Source organism: Halichoerus grypus, chromosome 2, assembly GCF_964656455.1.
Source record: "Halichoerus grypus chromosome 2, mHalGry1.hap1.1, whole genome shotgun sequence".
NCBI classification, from domain to species: Eukaryota; Metazoa; Chordata; class Mammalia; order Carnivora; family Phocidae; genus Halichoerus; species Halichoerus grypus.
Genome location: NC_135713.1, coordinates 189,566,388 through 189,572,294, shown reverse-complemented (window position 1 = coordinate 189,572,294; position 5,907 = coordinate 189,566,388). Strand labels below are relative to the sequence as shown.

The 5,907-nt window shown below is 54.1% G+C and overlaps 1 long non-coding RNA gene across 1 annotated transcript; it reads right to left on the bottom strand.

Moving 5' to 3' along the window:
- Positions 1 to 4,368, bottom strand: LOC144380859 (uncharacterized). Its single transcript, XR_013445089.1, has 3 exons — positions 4,293 to 4,368; positions 1,917 to 2,023; positions 1 to 174 (listed from the first exon to the last, which is right to left on the bottom strand). It is a non-coding gene; the product is annotated as an uncharacterized LOC144380859 (long non-coding RNA).
- Positions 4,369 to 5,907: the final 1,539 nt, after the last annotated feature.

Below are 5,907 nucleotides of genomic sequence, written 5' to 3'. Positions count from 1 at the left end.
GAGAACAAGCCAAGTTTCCAGCTCCAGAAGCTGGGATGTCTGGGTCTCACACACATGGCTGCAGTCTCTTAGTCTCCTGGAGGAAGAAGCACACGGCCTCTCCCTCGATTTTTCCCTCACTCTGGGCAATTCATTTGGTGGAGGAGGGCCAGACACACACAGCTAGGAGGTCACCTGGAATGAGAGTCAAGTGTCAGAGCTGGAAAGACCTGTAGAGATGATTTTACAAATGGGGCAACAGAGACTGGAGAGAGGAAGTGACTTGGCCAGGGTCACACAATTCTGTCGGGGGCAGATGCAAACCCATTGCTACACGGAGGGTTTGTGCCCTCCAGCTTCTCACTTCTGGCAGATGGGTAAGCCAGTGATTGGGAGGAGAGTCCTTGGATTCCAAGTCCTCTGAGCCACATCTGGAAGGCAGGGGACCACCCTTGCCATGTACTCACTTCTGGGCATCTGGAGAAGGTAGTATGGGGGTGCCAAGTCCAGAGTGGGAGCCCTGCCTGCCCACTGCCAGGCAGCCGCCTCTCCAGCCTGCTCCCCAGGGCCTGCAGGGACCTGCTGCTCCAGCAGGCAGCTGCACCCCCAAACACCTGGCTAGATTGGGCTGAGCTGGGCTCGAAGGTGGATAGTCCTGGATCCTAAAAAACTAGGACTAGGGGCGCCTGGGTGGCTCAATTGGTTAAGCAACTGCCTTCGGCTCAGGTCATGATCCTGGAGTCCTGGGATCGAGTCCCGCATCGGGCTCCCTGCTCGGCAGGGAGTCTGCTTCTCCCTCTGACCCTCCTCCCTCTCATGCTCTCTGTCTCTCATTCTCTCTCTCTCAAATAAATAAATAAAATCTTAAAAAAAAAAAAACTAGGACTAAGGTGCCAGTGAGCCAAACTGGAGGGGTTGGCCTAAATGGATGTGCCCCCATAGCTTCAGAGAGTCGCCTGCTGTGCCCCCACCTTGCGTTCAGTGGCTGTAGCCGCCCCCCTGGCTAACTCTGGCTCTCTCCCCATCTGGCCTCTGTCTGTGAGGCCCTGAATCCCAGTGTTCTTCACTGCCTGTTGCCTCTTCTTGCTTTTTGATTTCCCTCCTCCTTTTGATTCTTTCTCTCTAGGTCTCTGGTCTCTGGTTCTCTGCTTCTGTCTGGGTTTCTCTCCATTTCCTTGTGCCTCTCTCCTCCCTTTGAGATGCAATGGGGAGAAGGAGGAGCTTTGGAGCTTTCCCAGGATGGGCAAAGGCCACCCAAGGGAGTGGAGGAGGGAAGGGTGTCAAAGTTGGGTTGGGGGCAGAGGTGACTGTGGTCGTGGCTCCGGATAACACAACTACCCGGAAATGTCAAATTTGGGGTTTCTTTTTGCTTTCAGTCCCCTGCTTTGGTCTCTGCTATTTCCCACCACAAAGCACTCTGGTGGTTTCAGGGACCCAGACTATAGAGGAGAAAACTGAGGCCTATGGGATGGGGTTCAGGAAGATCAGAAACTGCCTCGGGTCTGGACTGAGCTGGGGTCCCAGGCTGGCCTCTGCTAATTGCCCCTCATTCCCAATTCCAAGATACAACATTACATGGAGAGTGAGGAAGGATTATAAAAATCATATGGGAATGCATTCCCCCAAAGAAGACTGACCATAAAATATTATTAGGAATAGTAATAATCCCTAGCCTAGTTTGTGGTTAGCATACTAAAGACACAGCCCGAACTGAATCGTGGCACATTAGTATACAAACATCGTTGTACCCTTTAACTCAACTGATCCTTGCAACAACCTTGAAGTTGGGCAGAGCTACATTTGATTAGCCCAGAAAGGAGAGATGTCCACAACCGTCCAGCCAGTAAGTGCCCAGCTGGCTCCACGATCCAAGGGGCCCAGCCCCACACGCAGGTCTCAGTATGGCCTTCCCGACATCCCCTGACCCCAGCACGCACCCACAAAGGGAAGGTGTCTCCTCTGGCTGGGCTAGCCCATAACGGTTCTGTGGCACAGAGTGTGGCCCCTCCATCTCCACGCCAGTCTGCGCCCCTGCTCCTTTGACCTGTGCATTATATGAAGGTGGGTTTGAATTTATGGAGGAAGGGAAGAATCATCTCGAGTCCCATTTCTGGCCTGCCCTTGGAAACCAGGTTAGCCCAGAAGGCTGCGCTCATGCCCCTTCCCTGGGGAGAACAGATTGAGGTCACCTTGACCTAACCGTCCCTGGGTGGGGGGTGGGTGGAGAGAGGTGGTACAGAGCTGTCTTTGTTTCCTCTGCTCCAAGTACCTTCTTCAAGGAGAGTTCCCGTGGTGTGGGAGCCAGAGGGCAGAGGGGAGGCAGGGTGGGGTGGAGAGCCTTCCCAAGAAAGCTGGAGGCATTCCAGGAAGTATCTCTGTGCCCACAGAGGGAGACCTGAAGCCCTTGGGCTTAACCACCCTGCTCTCCCTCACCTTGCCTCTGCTGGGATTATCTACCTCCTCTCTAGCCCCAGCCCCAAAGCTCTTGGAAGGTGAGCCGTAGGCCCATGCTCAGCATATACTGCACGCCCAAGACCACTGTCCCTGCCTCTCCCCAGTCTCCCTATCCTGGTACCTCCCTGTGGATAGATAGGCTGCCTCCATTCTTGTCCCTGAAGACAGAGCAGGACCTAGGGAAGGGGTGTGTGTGCCGTGAGTAATTCTGTGTGAATTGAGGGGAGGGGAAGAAGCTGCTGGATCCTCGGTGAAGCCTGTCTGCCCTTCCTGCCTCTGTCCCTTGTCCTCTACCACTCTTCAGGGAAGTCAGTTTACAGTGAAGTTACCAAGAGAACACACTGCCATCCTGCCTGAGGCACAGTAACTCTTCTCTGTTTCTGGGAATAGGGGTGGGAGGGGCTCAGGACTGACTGGGTGGGTGGGAGGGAAAGCCTGCCTTCCTTTGTCTGGCTGCCCTAGCCACCTGCCTTGGGAGAGCCACCTATGGGACAAGGACAGGAGGGGGTGCAACGTCGGAGAACGGGGAAGGAGCCCATCCTTTGCTCTTCCTTCTCACGGCAGGGGGAGGCCCTGGAGCCTAGGGGGTGGAGAGGGGAGAGGTGGTACAGAGCTGGGCCTCCCAGGGGGACTGCCGGCTGTCCTGAGCAGCCCTGGGTCACGTCTGGCTCTCATCCTCTTCCATGAGGACTACCAGGCCTCTCTACTCACTCATTTCTCCTCCTTCCAGACCAACAAGAAATCTTTCGTGCCTGAGCCAGCCCAGTACCCAACCTCAGGCCCTCAGAGGGGTGCGTGGGAGAGGACTGTGCATCTCCTGGCCTGCTACCCCCACCACTCTGCCACTTTCCTTTGTTATGACCAGAGGGAGCTCCTTTCTCCCTGTCCCTGTTTCTCATTGTTCCTCGGTTCATCATGTCACTAACCCACCCACACCTTCACTGCTGGCTCCCCGGCTCCCAGCCTCCGACATTGGCTCCCCAGTGCCCAGAGCAAGTGGGGGCTATAAAGCCAAAATGAAGACTCGGCCAATGCTCCGTCCCCTCCCCACTGGCTACTGGCCTGCTCTTCATTGGCTGCTGGGCTCCGGCCTACCTATGGCCTTCTCTTTACTCGTTCTTCAGCCATGCAGTCCCCCCAGTGCCCTGGCCTCTCTCACTCCAAGCTTTTTTTGCCCCTTTCATTCCACCTCCCTGGAATGCCAGTCCTCCCTTGGCCACCTGGTAACATCCTGCTCATCTTTCATGGGGTCAGGGTAGTGTAGAGAAAAATGCAAAGGCTTTGGAGTCCTCAGGACCTGGTGCAAAGCCTGGCTCGGCTGTGTGACTTTGGGCAGGTGAGTCTGCCTCTCTGGACTGAGCCACCTCCTGTGTAAAAAGGGGAACAGCAAGACCTGTCTCCTAGGATTGCTATGAAGATTCAGTCCCAGTGACTCGCACGTGATAAGGTGTTCAGGGACCCTGGCCAGTAGAGCTAGGCATTTTCTCCCATGCTGTCCGGTAGCCCTCAATCCTATACTGCAGGCCACTTCTTGTGGCTCTTTACTAGTTGCTGAAAGGCTGTATTCCACTGCCTGGTTCATAATTGAGGCTTCATAGATATTTATTGGCCTAATGAAGGTCCCTCAAACAGGACAGGGCTTCCCCATGCTCCAACACTTCAGGGGTTCCCTCACACTAGTACAGACCCCGTTTCCCTTTCACACATCCTGACCCATAGCACCCAGAGGGCTCTCTCCTCTGCCACCCTGGCCTCTGCCTGCTCTCGTCCTACTGACCTGATTTCCTGCCCATGGCCCCAGCAGCAGCCTCGTCTTTGCCTGCTGCTGGGTTGACTTGTGAATTCTTAATCCCACTCACCAAGTCAGGAAGATACTGCCTGGGGTGACCCTCTGCTCCCTCCTCTGTGTCAGCCCTGTCCTCTCCGGATAATGCAGCACCCGATAATGCAGAGCGCCCCAGGGCTCTGGGTGGAGAGGGCACTGTGACACTGTCCCAGGAGGCAGGGGCGGGGAACCTTTGGCTTTCCAAAGAGCCGTCCCTTTAGTTCTGGCTGGAAGGGAGCCCAAGTAAGTAAGGTGCACAAGAACAAGACAGAAAGTGTCTGAGAATTCCCGGGTGAGTCCTGTAAGGACCTGCACATCCATCACTCAATCCGGTCTCCCCGCCCTCACCTCGCCCCCATGCCACCCACTCCTGGCCCCAGCAAGCTGGCTGGGGTTGGGCTGAGGGAAAGAAAGAGTAAATGCACATTTATCAAGTGCCTTCTGCAAGCCAGGCATGATGCTTGGTTACTTTCACAAACATTGTCTCTCCACTTTTTCTTTTTAAAAAAAAAAAAAAGTTTATTTTCCTAATGTTTTATTTCTTTGTTTTTTAAGTTTTACTTAAGTAATAATCTCTACACCCCACACAGGGCTCGAACTCATGACCCCAAGATCAAGGGGTCACATGCTCCTGTGACTGAGCCAGCCAGGTGTCCCTTCCTAATGTTCTTATAGGTAGTATAGCCCTGGCATAAAACTCAGAAGATTCAAAATGGGAAAGAGTTAGTCTTTCACCTTTCCCGTCCCCCCAGATCCCCTCTGCAGGAGCAACCACAATTACCTGGGTCTTGTGTGCACCCCAGAAAGATTCTATGTATTTGCAAACAGATACTATATTTTACTTCCCATTCACACCTGAGGGAAACTGAGGCCCTCAGAGAAGTGAAGTACTTTAACTAAGGTTCCATAGCTGGTAAGTTGGCAGAGCTGGGATTTGGAACCAGACCTAAGTGAAAAACTCGGCTCCTTTCACTGCCCACGCTCTGGCAGAGGTAAGCCCTGGCATCGACCAAGCCTCTCCCAAACCACTGGCTGTCACAAATCTCCATTCTAAGGCCCCAGAAATCTGGACATCTGCCTTCCCCTCTGTTGTGCGCCCAATGCCTGTATTGACTTAATAAGGAGGAATCATTCCCCTGTGAAAGAAGAGAAGTTCCCACAAGCATCCTTCCTTGGCTTCCGTGTGGCTGGTGGTTCCCCAGGGACAGCTGGATTCCCAGGATTCAGAGCATTCTGGAGAAGGAAGCCACATGAGGATGGGTCTCTGACTAGAGGGGATTATGGTTGTGGTTTCAAAGATGTTTCCAGAAAATGGCCTCACGTTCTCCCTGTGGCTGGGCCGGGCTGAGGGAGGTGTGAAGCAGGGAGCTGCTGTTCTCTGTTCTCCGTGGTAGCCATAAGCTTGTTCTCGAGAGCAAGGGAAGGAGGCTGGAGTCAGTCCCCAGGTAAGAAGAGGTTGGATGTATGGACAATGGCTGCCCACCAGACTTCCAGGCACTCCTCCAGCCTCTTTCTCTCCTGGGTCGGGACAGGGTCAGCCAAGAGATGACCAACTCTCTCTCCAGTGGGTGTTACTGTGTCTGTAGGTATGTCTCTGGGAACTTTCTCTGTGGGCTCTCTGTAGGGCTTTCTGGATCCTAGCTTCCTCT